This window comes from Nuphar pumila, chromosome 1 (genome assembly GCF_984573655.1).
Source record: "Nuphar pumila chromosome 1, dmNupPumi1.hap1.1, whole genome shotgun sequence".
Taxonomy (NCBI): Eukaryota; Viridiplantae; Streptophyta; class Magnoliopsida; order Nymphaeales; family Nymphaeaceae; genus Nuphar; species Nuphar pumila.
Genome location: NC_143249.1, coordinates 169763365 through 169779053, shown reverse-complemented (window position 1 = coordinate 169779053; position 15689 = coordinate 169763365). Strand labels below are relative to the sequence as shown.

At 36.9% G+C, this 15689-nt stretch overlaps 1 pseudogene; it reads right to left on the bottom strand.

The window, feature by feature from the left end:
* Positions 1 to 482: 482 nt before the first annotated feature.
* On the bottom strand, positions 483 to 2670 carry LOC149851246 (protein DMP2 pseudogene; annotated as a pseudogene).
* Between the last annotated feature and the right edge of the window lie 13019 nt (positions 2671 to 15689).

Genomic DNA, 15689 nt, shown 5'->3' with positions numbered 1-15689 from the left:
TGAGGCATCTGGACTAATCATGGAATCAATGGAAATTTGTTTGGCGTGTTTGGATCCTCATAGCATGGAGATTGGTTTGGATGGAGATCCACCAGCGAATTTTTTTAGGGGCTTGCAGAGTGACCTGGACGGTATCTTCAGCTAAGATGGGAAATCACAGATAGAGCACATCGCAGGTCTCCTGGGCAACCCGACTGGATGGGCAATCGCAGATCCATTCCACCTTCCAAGCTCATGGACTACCAACCGACCATCACGTTTGGAACATGTGATAGCTAGCCAAGGGATTAAGTGCATCATTTCTTTTTGCGCTTTCCCTGACCACATAAAAGTCTGAAATGCTTTGTTGATTCTTCACTTGGATTGTGATTTTTTTGATAAAAAACATGATTTTTTAAGCATTGCATATTTATAAAAATTTCATAGCATTGAATATTATAGAACTTAGAGGGAACCCAAACACAGGATTCTACGAACCCATTTGAGGATGAACAAACCCTCCGGGTGGTTGTGGAGTCCATCAAACTAAGACTGACTGCATCATCAAAAAGTGTCATCCTGCAGGAAATGAAGCAGAAACTCGGCTTGGTTAACAAGGTGAAAGGCCGGGCGAGGTCTCATTGAGCATGGGGGGTTGCAGTAAATTGGGAAGGTGGTTGTAAGTAGTGGCTGTCCATCACGGCTGTCTCATGGTTTCTATTTGCTTTGTAGTTAAATTTTTTTTTTTACCATTTTGTGGTGGTGATTCCTCGTTACCCGATGTAACTTGACCTATTTACCGATTAATCCATTACTTTTCCTTAAAAAAATGATTTTTAAATCTTGTAAAAACCTTGTCACATGTCAGAATAGGTTGATCCAAGAGTCAATTAATCATATGAATTTAAGTACAAAAAATGCATCTGTTCTGTCAATTAAACTTGAGAAAACATGAAAAACCAAGTCCAGCAGTCCACCTAATTTGCATAAGGTCTGGCTACACCGAGGAGCTTCACCATGAACAAACACCTATTCCGTAATGAAAATGGTTAATTTTTTGTTCTTTTTGTACATTAATTCAGTTATTTATTTAAAGAGAGAGTCCGATTTTGCATTCAAAAGAACACCCTTTGCTGGTTCTATCGAGAGAGGCTTCCAATGCCTATAAGTCAGACCTTCCCATTGAAGGTCGCCATAGCATTTCTCTTGGAAGAACTAATTTTTTTTCAAATTCTGTATTTTTGATTTTAGAGTATCAAATTCTGTATTTATTATGAAAAGAACATGTAAAATGGCAGTTTTATAATAAAATAATCAAAAGATACATTTAAATAAAAAAAACAAATTTTATTTACTTTTTTTATCACTTTCTATTTGACTTTTATCGACACTTCTTTTGCTTCCCCTATAGTGTGTGTTTAGGTTCATAGAATCTGGTGGCATCTAAGACTAAACACTTAAAAAAAAAAAACAATTTTTTTCCTGTTTTCTGATAGAAGAATTTTGCTGAAATTGGATTCGAATTTCATAAATCCAAAACACAGTTACGCATCCAAAAGTTTCACGCTTTACATATTATTTCATAAAACACTTGTTTCTTGCTTCCCGTCTTGAGCTTAACTTCTTGCACCCACTTCTTAATTACTTTGGTAACTGCACTCCTAGTCGCGGGAGGTGACCACGGAGTGGCCTATCCCATGGCGCTTGTTGGGGAAGACCATGAAAACGAAACTAGCAAGCGCACCGACGACGGGTGGGAGAGCCATGATTAGGGCCTTCTGCTTCGTCTGCAAGGACGGGTAGTAACAGTCGACGGTGTCGGAGTCGAGGAGTGCGACGACCGCGAAGACGAAAACAGAGAAGGCAGCGTGGACAAAGTCGCCGAACCGCAAGCGGTAGGAAGAAAGGTTGACGGAGGAGGAGGAGGAAGAAGAGGAGCCCACGAGCAAGTGATAGGAAGAATGGTCGACGGAGGAGGAGAAGCCGAACACGTACATGGCCTTGCAGGTGGCGATGCCATAGTAGGTTTTGCCGTCGGACACAGTGAAGCTGTCAGTGAAGCAGGCGAAGGCGCAGGCGATAGCGCTGAGGATGAGGAGCGCTCCCATGGCGTACTTGTTGCCGGGATGGCAATTGCCGTTGTTGGAGAGGACTGGCGAGAGGAATTGGAAGACGATGACAGTGCCAGTGGGGAGCAGCTTCAGCAGGTTCGACAATCCTGCAAACGTCTTGTTAGCCGACCCCACAGAGGAAGAAGATGATGATGAAGATAAAGAGGTGTTTTCAGTCGATGAGGAAGTTTTGTTGGTGCCTGCCATCTTCCTCGATCTCTTTGTTATGGTTCTTTCTCTGTGTTTCAGCTGGACTGGGGCTGGAGGGGTGAGCTTTGATTACTTGTACAGAATGGATAGAATTTGAGTTGACGATAATGCCCTGGGTTAGTTGGACTTGGAGGGAATGGTTGTTGGTCAGATTGGTTTGAATCAACTAACCATAAGCACAAATGATCACGTTGGCCGGCAGCTATCGGTTGCACTCATCCCCTGTGTCGTTCCTATCTTCGTACCCCTATTGGTTGCACTTATCCCCTGGGCAGCCTAGCTTTTTCCTCATGCCATTATAGCTTGTACCTTTCATTAAGAGAAGGAGATAAAGAATGCATTTATGAGAGAGAGAAAGATAAATTTTCTTTTAACAGAGCATTTATGAGAGAGAAAGAGTGTTAATTGCAATGGTCTTATTTCTCATTTATGAGAGAGAAAGAATATCTACCCCTTTAACATAATGCATCTAAAAATCAACAATACTGTGCTGTATCTTAATAACGTAATGCATCTAACAATCAACAAGAGTGTACTTTATCATAATACAAAAAGTAATGCACCTAACTATCAACAAGAGTTTGGCCGCCTTCCCTGCTGCTTGCTTTGACTTGGAAAACATTTCAGATGATGTATGGTGAGTCGTAACTTGTGAAATTGTCTCACCTTTGGTTTTTAAATTATACTTGGCCAATATGATGTAAATAACCCAATTTCTATTCATATTTGCTAAGACATTCCACCTAAACTATAATGAAATCTCCAAGAATGCTACCGATTGCGGGTGGGTGGGTGTGGGGGTCGATGGGGGTGGCTGTGGGTATGTGTGTGGTGTAGAACATATGGTCCACGGTGGATCCTCCGATTTTTGTGGGGGTAAAAATATGGCCTTTTTCATCAAAAATATTTTGTTTTGAAAATGGATCTAAGATCTAGATTCAAATTTGAAAATATTATGAAAACCGTTCTTCGTGACCTTGCATCTTTCTTCCTCTGTGGAGCAGGGATCAGCCAGGTTAGGGAGTTTTGATCATCGTTGTTGAAGTTGCGTTGCAAATAAGAGCGTAACTCAGACACTAAATCTTAGAAAAAGTGAGTTTGATGGTAGAAACCACCAAAACTCAAAGAAAACATGAAACATAAGCAACATGATAATCGTTAAAAAAATCTAAACTTAATAAAATGCATAAAAAATAAAAGAATGATTTTATGTCCCACTAGGGGACCAATTCATCTTGGTCATTTAAGAGACATGCTAAAACCTTTTGTGATGGTGTTGATGGAGGGAAGGAAGGAGAAAGAGCAGCAGTGCGACGGTAGAGGAATTGGTTCCGAGAATTCTTCTGTCTCTCAAGGGTGTGTGAGAGATCGGGAGAGAGGAGGGTGGATTAAAGAGGGGGAGTTTCTCTATGGGAGGGAGGATTGTTCTCACTAGGGTGCTCCTGCAACTCTTAGTTGAATGCGACGTAGGGCTTCCTTCGTTAGCAGGAAGCTGACAATACAATTAACTGCTTCAGCATGGAGCTATGCTGAAGTAGCTGGATAGGACGTCATAAATGCAACAACATTTGTGTATGGGTTGTCCAGTTTATTGATGCACGCAAGGTCTGGTGGAGCAAATCCGATGGAAGGAAGGTCCAGCTATGGATCCTTAGGCATGAATCTATCGAAGACATCGAGAAGAGGTTAGAAGGTTTGCAGGCTGACAAGATAAATCAACCTATGCAACCTGGAACTTCTTAAAGACTTAAAGATGAAGCATGACTGATTTCTAAAAATATGGCTAGTGACTCTGGTACGGCGCGTGCAATCAAGAGGGTTGTCTTGGCGGGATATGCGAGAGACATCTTCTTGCATATGGGAATCAGCCAAAAACTGAGACAGCAACAACAATCGCACCTCCTTCGGCTGATGCAGGTTGCTAGCCGACTCCATCCCACTTCATCGGGATGGTGGTGTCAAGTCTATGCAACCTTCAACAATTTGTCTAGGCGGCATTGCATACGGTGTGAATTTGATCACGAGCAATGCCATCTACATCTTTTTTTGGTTGTTGTTGGCATCTCATCGAGGCGGGGTCTCATCGGAGCATAAGGTTTAGTCGAGCACTCAGGGGTAGGTGGTGGGTACCTCGTAGATGGATACGGATTTGGGCTTGTAGGGTTGTGCATATCATGCTCTTGTGTGGGATTCACGGAATGCATATGCAAAGAAATGCTAAAATAACTTTGATCTTCTTGCACCCGGGCCCTTGAAAAATTTGCAAGAGGATTCAGCCTTACAAGAGTAGCCAAAGCAAAAAAAAATGTAAAAAAGGCCAAATAGGGTTTCATATAGCCGATTGCTAGTTCTTACAAGTTTTGATCATGGGCGTTCAAACTCGGGTTACGAACCTCAGGTGGGCCTCAAATTTGGACACATAAGTCCTTATACAACCCTTAATATGCTCATAAAATTTCAAAAAAAATACATGAGTAAAGGTATAGCGCTAGTCTAAATTGGTAATTCTGCCCAGCCAGTCACAAGCTTGTACACATGCACAAGACCGTGCGCCAAGAACCTCCCCAAAGGGGTTTTAGGTGCAATTGTCAATGCACAAGCCTAAAGACCAATTTATACGATCCTGAGCCTATGTGTTATCAAGAATGCACGAAGCAAACCTTGATCAAGATTCTAGTAGAGTTGGCTATGTGTGGTTCACGACAATGGACTCACCCAAGAAGTGGCTTCAATGGAGTGTGCGACTGTAACACCCCAAGATTTTTAATCTGAAAAATTTGAGTAATTTTTTTTCATCAGCGGAAATATTTTTCAACATTTTGTATAAAGAACCTTGGGCGAGTTACGGGTCGGTCGATCACACTAGTACTGGATTTTATAAAAAAAAAATGTATCGATATAAACTTTTATTATATCACATAGGGTATTGTTTAATAAGCCAATAACCAATACTAAAGTTCATAAAACAAAATGACAAAAGTTCCAAAATCCAATCTTCAGGAAAGGGAAATGGTTTAGCTTCCTGACTTTGCCACAACTCCCCGTCATCGCTTGGTAATTCACAGTTCCTGTAATTGTGCAAAGGGTCAAAACAAATACAATGACAAACTACATGTATACGAAAGTAGGCATATAGGAAACATCATTTTATAAACATAAATAAATATTATGGCATTGATAAATCACAAAACCACTGAAAAACTCAATTCAATACTTATGCATGATCGAGGATGTTATGCATGACTTATCAATGCAGTAGAATATCCATCTATGACATGAGTAGCTTAAAATTCTTTTATTTAGGTGATCTTTCCTAAATGATGCATGCAATGCTTTTGATAGAATGCACAATACACATTTGTTCCTCTTGTTAATAATCTTTGTGGCTACAATATAGATAATATCCGGATTGGAGACATGACCAAGGGATACATTCAATCAATTTGTATCTTATTACCTTGGCCTTGCACATCATTTTTGACCCTAGGTGAGAGACAAAACTTATTGAGAGAGAAATCCCTACACCCTCAACCTGATATACCAATTTTTTTCTTCAGCTGAAGCCTTATTCACTACCACCCCACAACACTAGTGGTAGCTATCTCCTATCTCCATGGCTGGAGAAGAAACTCTTTGTGCTTTACAATACCCCATGGAGCCAATCGTACTGTTTACTCTTGAAAGTGATGTAGGATCGAGGCAACGAGCACTAGAGAAGGGGCGAATAGTGCTTTTAAATAACGTCTTTGAAATTTTGAAGAATTTTGAGATTCGCAAAATAATCACACAAAAAACATAAAAATTTATCCTGGTTTGGTCTTCTAGACCTATATCCAGTCCCCAAGCAAAACCTGCTTGAGATTTCTACTATCAACTTTGTGTAACCACAAGAACATACAAACCAAATTCGGTCCTACTTTCAGTAACAATCTTACTGAAAGCAAACAACTCCTTTAAACCAATGAGTCATTTCCTTTTACAGAAAAATATAAGTAACCAAACTTATAATTAACCTACGAGCCCTTCTTATGAATGCAAATGGAATGCAATTGGCTTTTGAGGTTGTTGAAATACTCAACTCATGAATTCACTATCTCTCAAAAGAATTTGAGTGAAAAACTGAAGTGAAAATATCGAGTGAGAAAATGAATACTTGAATGAGTAGAAGTGAAAAGCAAAGAATAATTCAATATAATTCAATTGGATTTGATGTTTTTGAGTGTGGAATGCACTCATATTTATAGTTGAAAGATTTCATATGTTGAGGGTATGAAAGGGTGTCAAAACAGTTCATTTTCAATGATCAAATTGTTTAAAAAATAAAAAGACATGCCTTTTAAAAGTTTTAGGAAAAAATAGCAAAATTAGTCGACTGGAACAATAATTAGTTGACTGAAAATAAATATTAACAGATCGTTGGTCGACTAATGTGTTTAATAGAGCCGTTTGAAAATCTGAAGTTTGAAACTTAGTTGACTAAAAAAAAAGGTTAGTCGACTGATAATATCATCAGTAGATTGAAAAATCTTTCAGTCGACTGCTGCTAAATTTTTCTGAAAAAAAATATTCTGTCTGGTTGACTGATAAAACTTTTAGTTGACTGCTGCTAAATTTTCTGAAAACAAACATTTTATCCGGTCGACTGATAAAACTTCCGGTCGACTGCTGCTAAATTTTTTGAAAACAAATATTTTGTTTGGTCGAATAATAAAACCTTTAGTGGACTAATTTAGAAAACTGACATTTTTGCTTTGAAAATATGGTGCAAAAAAGTTGGTCGACTGGTGAGTCTGTTGGTCGACTAATAAACATGAAAAATTAAGTAAAGAGTTTTCTAAAATGATTTTCATAAAGGGTTCTTTTAGAAAAGTTTTTCTAAAGACTTTTTAGGTGAAATGCAATTGAAATATGCACTCTAAGTAAGGCTCTTACAAGAATCTAAGACATTTAACTAAATTTACATTTTCACATATGTCTTCAAAGATTTTTCATCGAATTCTTCAATTCTTGTCATCTTTCTTCATTGCTTTAGCTGAAATACAGTTGATTCACTTGTTCATCATCAAAACCTTGTACTTGAAGTATTGTGTACGACTTCATTGTAGTAACAACTCTTTCATTGTAAGAAACATGAGAACTAACATTCACATTCTTAATTAGTTAATTCTCATGACATTCATACTTAAACATTACTTTTAAACTTTCAATAGCCTCCATAGGGCACAAGTACGCATGATTTTCATTTAACTTGTCACAAAGTCATTGGCCACCACTTTGGGGTACAAACATTACAATTCCCTTTCATAGGTTCTGAGCACATATGGCATTTTTCATTGCCTTGTGAGTCAATTTTGATATTTTGCAAAAGTGTCTCAGAATAAAGCATTAATACATACTTTCTTTGTATTCATCAATTAACATAAATGTGTCTCATATTTTTATCATGATGCATTTAACATTATAATAATTCACATCATGCACTAACCACACATTTGGTTGTCAAGCAATATGCATCACACGAATAACTAACTTTTCTTAATTGAATAGGTGCACTCTTTCATAAGGCAAAGTATTTGTTTCACATTCGTCAAATCACATTTATGATATGTTTTAAAAATCCATATAGGTTATGGTAAAAATGCACATCATATATATATATATATATATGAAGCTAAATCACTTTTATGTTAAATGATATGATTAAACTATATATGAAGCTAACATAATCCTTAATCTTTCACTTAACTTAGGCAAAAAAAATGTGACTATATTTCATCAAAACTCACATCATATACAAAAATCCAATTTTAAATCAGGATTATTTTCTAAGCCAAATTACTTAATTAACATATCATATATAGTTTAATCATATCATTTTTCATAAACTCATACTTTAAAATCATAGATTAAAAAGCTTGAAGTCATACATATAAATTGTTATTTCAAAAAATTTACATTTCAACTCACAAGTCACTATGTAGTTCACAAAACACTTAGGTCATTATATATGTTCTTTTTTTTAAATACCTTAAACAATGCCACTGATTTAAAATAAACATTAAACCCAATCATATTTTAGTAGAACTTCATTTTAACATTTAGTCTGTTTTTTTTATAAACCTAATTTAATGGAAATCATTAATTTAAGCCAAATCACGTTTTGCACATTTTTTCTAAAACCAGACCTGGATTGTTTAAGAGAATGCAAACTTCACATATATAGCCAAATATCATTTTTACTAAAAAAAATGTCTAAATAACTAAACCAAAAAAAATGATTTAAGTATAGTCCTATTTTCTCTTTTTTTTTCTTTCTTTCATTTGCATTCACATAGATGACCGTACAATATCAAAATCTTTCAACCAAATTGTTTATGCTCACACGCATAAGATAAATCTAAATGTGTGATTATTTTACCAATTAATGATATTGCAAATCATTTAAAAGAAATTACCATTAAGCATTTTGATTCCCAACATAACACATGCTTTCAAAGGAAATGAAAGTTATATTCAACAAGAAAAATCAGTAGACAACAGTTCAATATTTGACATCCATTAACAGGGCTGATCAAAATGAGATTTTCGAAAAAAAATTCATAGAACAAAAAATCATCAAACACAATCAATTTTTTATGTCAAACCACAATATGGCTGAAATGAACATTTCTAAAAATTCACATGTAAAATTGATATTTCATGGAGCCAAAATTTGACACGTACATACTTAAGTCAAATTACCTACCTCGAATCGATGTAATGTTGGTTGGACACTAGTGTTGCGGACCCTACTGAACATGCACCAAGGCAAGAAGGGAATTTGGGTATTACACAAAATAAGGGACGAAATAGTCAGTCTAGCAGGGTAAAAGAAGGGCAGTTACCTGGACAGCGAGTAGCGTGGCATACAGCGAAGGGCGATTTGGGTTTGGACAGTGTAGATAGCTTTTCACAGTGGGCAGAGTGGCTTCAACATATGGCTTAGGGATGACATCATTGGGATTTGATCCTTTGGCCGCCCAAAGCAATTGGTGCCAAGTGATGGTTAGTGGTTAAATAGGCGAGTCAATTGTATTTTGAGCATCATGTAATCTTTGGAATTTGTGGAATAAAATTCTTTTCCTTTTGACTCCATTTGGAGAATTAAACCTCTATTAGAAGATTTAGCTTTCTAAGTTCATTTCTGAACTAGAAAGAGATCTTATCTCCTTCCCTTCTACTTCATTTCTTCTTCAATTCAGCTTGATTGCTAGTTGACGCTATAAGACAAGATCAACCTTGACGCATAATAGAAATCGCCCTCAACAAGCTCAGTCAGCTACCGAAGTCTCTGATTGCCTATTGCAAACTGAATCCGCAAACAGAATGTAGCACAAGCGCTTCTGTGCATTGCTTCAAGAGATTCATAAGCTTTAATTGTTGCTTATACTCATCTAATTCAGCAAAAAGATAAGTGCAAGCACATAGCTCAATCAGATTAATTCAATTACTTATTATAATAGATGTTGGAATTATAAGCTAGACTCTTTGTATTCCTCCCTCATTTTGGGAACTCATTTTACATTAAGGCTTGTCGGAATGATAAGCTAGACTCTTTGTATTCCTCCCTCATTTTAGAAACTCATTTTACATTAAGGCTATCTGCAGATTTTCTATGCAAACTCTTTGGGTTCCTCTCCCATTTATTTCTTCTCCTTGAAAATGTAATAGCCTTTTAGTTTTTCTATGGTAGGAATTTACTATGTAATTAAATTCCGGTTGGGCTTGAATGTTATATATAGCAGCCATGTATCATCATTTTGATAAGTTGTTGGACTGTTTTGAAGTCATTTGTAGTCTTCTCCTTCTCTAACACCATTTCTGCATGTTTTTTATACTAGAGAATAATCTTCTTCTCTAGTTTCCTATTTTATTTCCAACATAGTGGTATCAAAGTTAGGATGACTTCCAAAAATATGGTGCAACCACAAGTTTCTTGCTTTGCTGAGAAAAATTATAACAAGTGAAGTATTCAAATGAAGACGTTTTTTGGCTCTCAAGATCTATGGGACATTGTTGAAAGTGGCTTCGATGAGATAGACAATGTGGAGGGCATCACTCCATGACAACAAACTGAGTTGAAGAAAAATCGAAAGAAGAACAATAAGGCATTGTTCTATATTTATCAGGCTATTAATGAAGGCATTTTTGAAAGGATATCTTCGACAAAATCAGTAAAGAAAGCATGAGATACTCTCTATACAACATATAAAGGAGAAGACAAGGTAAAAATGGTGAGACTTCAAACTCTTAGAAGTGAATTTGATTCTTTAAAAATGAAAGAATCTGAAACTATTGAAGCATTTTTCAATCGAGTCTTCTTGTAAACACCCCAAAGTTTTCAAAATTTTATAAATATTCCCTTTCTGCCCTTGGCCCTCGTTTGCTGAATAAATTGAGTCATTTTCGCTCAAAATTTTCAGTTTATTGCTCGGATTTGCCGGAATCAAATTCATTTTATATATCTGACTCAATTTCGGATCCGAATCTAATATCAAAATCCAAATCTGAGCCTCGTTGTCCAATTTTCAAATTTAAATTACAAAAATATCAAAAATAATTTTGACAGACTCAGATTGATCCATCCGGTGTTCTTTTGGATCCATTGTCGTATATTTCTCGATTCAAGGTCAAAAACTTGAATGTTTTCTCAAAATTCGGATTCAAAACCCGTTTTTTTGATTTTTTTTCAAAGAATAGCCTTGAATTCTTGAAAAACCCTTCTTTTGTAAATATTTTCAAATTTTATGCAAATATGTCAAAAATCCTTTGTTTTCTCAAAATTTTTAGAGTTTTATTTCATAAATACAAAAAAATACAAAAAATTCCAAAGAAAACAAACAAAAAAATCCAAAAATAAAAAACAAGTAGTTTAAAGCTTGTTTTGCTAAAAACCCCTTTTTGAAAACCATTTTATGAAAAACCATTTTTTTCTTTCTAGGAACCCTCTTTTTGAAAATCAAGAAAATTCGCAATGTTTTCTCTGTCTCGTTTTCTCTCTCTGTCTCGCTCTTTCTCTCTCCATCCCTCCCGACCAACCGACCCTCCATCGGTTGCTTCCTTCAGACCTCCTCCACCCATCGCCAACAACCTACCTTCTTCCTCTCTTCCGTTCATCTCCAACGGCCCTGCTCATCTTCCCCTCTCGATGGCCCAATTCCCCGTTCGATGGGCATCCCTAAACGATCCACCCTACGATCAATGATCGCCTCATCTCGGCCATCGACGCTCAACTGTCGCCCCCTCCTTCAAGAACTCTCCTCTTCCTCTTTAAAAGGGGAGCACACAGGGGAAGCAGAGGCATCGGTTGTTCACCTATTCACCACGTCTTTCTCGATCGATTATCACTCATCATGCTTGCATCCACCTTTTCCTCATAGTCGAATCTCCTTCATTGGAAAAGTTTCTGAAGAAAGAAAAAGAGAATCTCTTTCCTCTCTCCTTCAGAATTCAAGTACAACTGAGGAACTCCAGGCGATTCCGTAAGAGCTCTTGCCTCCCATCTTCTCTCTATACCCCCTGATTTCCTTGCTTTCCTTTAATATTTTGTTTTTCGGCCCCATTAAACGCACCATCGGGTTGTGATCGAGTTGCTTATAGCAACATCGACCCCTCCCTTTGTGCAATATCGATGGAACGAGCAGTTCCCACATCCTGTTGTTGGTTTCATGATTTCTTCTTCTCAAGATTTATTTAGTTTGCATAAGCATGGATTTTCTCAAATCTAATGCTTTTGGCATTATACTTTTCTTTGTTATTCTGCTCGTTATCCTTTTTTATTTTGTTTGCGATCTGGTATCATTCTCTATTACAGGTCTTACGTAATTTTTTTTTTTACTTTATTCGAGGTGGCTAAATCCATTCTAGCAATGCGCATGCTCTGGGATTACACTTCTGTAAGTGACAAATCCAGAGTTGCTAATTCCTTTCCCACCTTCCTTGAGATCATGTTTCGACGGTTAATGATGGGAAGGTATCACTTTATGATTTTATCTTCTAAGATTATATCTCTGAAGCCTGCGGTGAGGGAGTGTTGCTTCCATAATTCACTAGCTTCCTTTTAAAACTTGTGCCTCACCTGGTATTTTTTTTCTTAGTCAGCGCCTAATTGCAAATCTTAAGCATCAAGCTTCACTCATGGTCAATTTTTTTTACAGTATGGTATTATATGGGTTATTTCGGCTAGGAGTTTGTGTTTTGACATGATCTGAGAACCTTCTGTAGAGAGGATTGACTGACCTGGAACAATTTTACTTATAAAGCTTACAGGAATGCCAAATATATCCCTGGTCTGCTAGGGATTTCTAATCACTGAATTATCAAGTGAATGTGTATGATACTTTGTTGTTTCCCTTTAGTTGCTATGTCAGATGAAATCTCCCTGGTTTCCTGTGTGTCAAGTCTAGGGAATGAGGCATATCGATGAGGCTAATTTGTTGTCTTATACATTACCAACCTGAATGGTCACTTTCGGGAATCAAGTCAGCAATCAATTTGTAATAGTTGTAGTAAATCTACATATCAGTTTCAGGTATTGAATTTCCCTCTGAATAATGCCACTATAAATAGCTATATGTCAAGGTAAAGTATTGCATTGGTGTGTTGAGGAACATGCTTGCTATATAAAAAAAAATCATAGCATGTCATTGATATATTATCCATATTCGTTTTGTTGTATCTTGTGCCTACTTCTCGTCTCTGTCATTGCATTTACCTCATTGTGTTGTGCTTTATTTAGATACCCTCAAAAGCTTTGAAACACAATGCTCTCGATGAAGCAAGATTATCTTGGGATCTTATCCAGAATCAGTTCCCTGGTGAAATACCAAGGTCAATACATTGGAAGGAAGTGTGGCAGTACCTAGGGTTGGAGGGATATGCCTTGACTGGGATACTATCTCTTGACATGTGCCAATTGACCCAACTCTGGTATTTGCGTATTGCTATCAATCTGTTGATAATTCTTGAAATGCTTTGAATTTTCTGCTGGACATTCTCATTGTTACAAATTGTTTTCCACAATGTCACTTGCCCCCCTGCAACCCATTTCAGCATAACCCTTACCTATCATAGCTTGTGTTCATCCCTCTGCAACACCCTCACCCTGCCATAACCTATGTCACATGGGTGCGGGTGCGGGTGCGGGTGCGGGGATTCGGTACTTCCAAAAAACCCGGGTGCGGGGGTGCGGCAGGGGCAAAAATGTAATATATATATATATATATATATATATATATATATATATATAAAGGGGGTCGGGGAATAAGGGTTTTTTTTTTATTTTGCAGCTGACAGACTGTCAGCTGCTGTAAGCAGCTGACAGATGCAGCAGCTGTCAGCATAGCTGCTGACAGACTGTCAGCAGCTGATTCAGCATAATTTTTTGAAAAAAAAAATTCGAGAAGCCCATTTGGGCAAATTTTTTTTTTTTTAAAAATGGACCTTAATGATCCTGGGTGCGGTCAACGCACCCAGGATCGGGTTGACCTCACCCGGTGCGGCACCCGCACCCGCACCCGCGTCGAGTCGCGTCGACGCGGGTGCGGCACCCTCCTAGCCGAATCCCTATGACATAGGCCATAACCTACAACAATGTCGCTCATTGCTTCTGCCACATATCAGTCTAGCTGACTGCTGAGAGTAATACATTGACCCATGGTATTGTGAGAGATAAAAAAAAAAATCTCAATGGTTGTGTGTTGCACGTTGTTAGTAATCTGTAAATACTATTGGCCTGAACTATATGCAGATTCCCCTTCTTGGCACATATACTGAGTCTTTTTTTTAATTCACTGTGCACACATTTACTTTTGGATCCATTCATTAAGCAATGATGAAGTAGGCTAAATATCATTTGTATACCATCATTAGGTTTGAAATGGTCGCGTCATCATGTTGTATCTCATTAGCCTGCATATCACATTTCATTGTGTTATTAAAGCTTCTCTGCATTTACAATAGCAATGTATACTGCTATAGTCTCCTTTGCAAATGCATTTTATAAAGTATTTGAGGTAAAATACTTTGCAAACATTTTTTTTTGTGGATATTGATTGTAAGTCATTTTTTTTTAAGTACAACTTGTTAAGTGTTCACGATATTTACTTCTCATCTCACTGTATATTATTTCTTATTACATTTCACTGTATAATGCCTTGTTTCATAAATTTTTCATTTCATCATCTCATAATACACCTCACAGTGAAAGGACTTTTGTGACTCCTCCAATTTCTTTTGATAATCTTAACTCAAAGTCTAGTCTCCAGAAGCTTGTTAGCTATCATCTTTCTCAAAGTTATATAGTTGGGTACCAGGCTTCCATGGACAATCTTTGTGTCTATATTGTTCAATCTACTCACCTATCACTATCAGGGCTTCTCGGGTCTGCTCTTTTTGCTAATTTTGCTATGATTGGCATAATTGTGAGCTATACGGGGAATTTGGTAGGATTTTATCATATCACAAAACTCAGTGTGGTCTCTTGCTTGCTGGAACCTGTTTCCAACCATATTCAAGGGACACCAAGCTCAGATCCTAGTTGCTCTCATAAGAATTACTGTTCGCACTACCACTGACGTCAGTATGAACACCGGGGGCTTTTCGCAGCTGCTATTACTGTCCTAGGAACATTTCCTCATTTTATGTCATATCCACACCATCACCTACAGTGAATAACATCTTCTTCCCCTGTCCATTGTTGCCACAGGAGCAACATGTTTGACATAATTCACTCACCTAATGACCATCACCTACAACAGTGTTCGACACTGTTGGAGCCTTTTACCTGCTACAGTAGTGTCGAGGCTTTGTTAAGCTTCCTTTTCACCTAATGACCATAGTCAGGGATGTATTATATCTTCAATCTTATTTCAATTCATTTAAAGAATGAAATATTCTTTTAAAAACTCAATTTCAAATCCTTCTCCATTCATCATTTAGGATAGAATTACATCATATCTTCAAAATTCTTTTTTTTCAAAAATCCAAGTGATCTTGAGATGATTCTTCAACTATCTTCTCAAATCAATCTCCAATTCTTATAAATTCAAAATTCTTTATTATATTCTCAAAACTCTATCTCATTTCAAGATTCAAAATTCAATTTCAATGTTCAATTTGACTTTGAAATTTCAAATTCATTTTTATATTTAAAATTCTATTTCCAATTCAAATCAAATTTCAAAGTTCAACTCAACTTTGGAATTCCAAATTCATTTTTCAGGATTCAATTTCAAATTCAAATTAACATCTCAGATCAAATTTCAAAGTTCAATTTTAACTTTGAAATTCCTTATTCATCTTTTGATTTCAAAAACTCAAGCTTTAAATCAAGTTTACCCTTTATTTTCA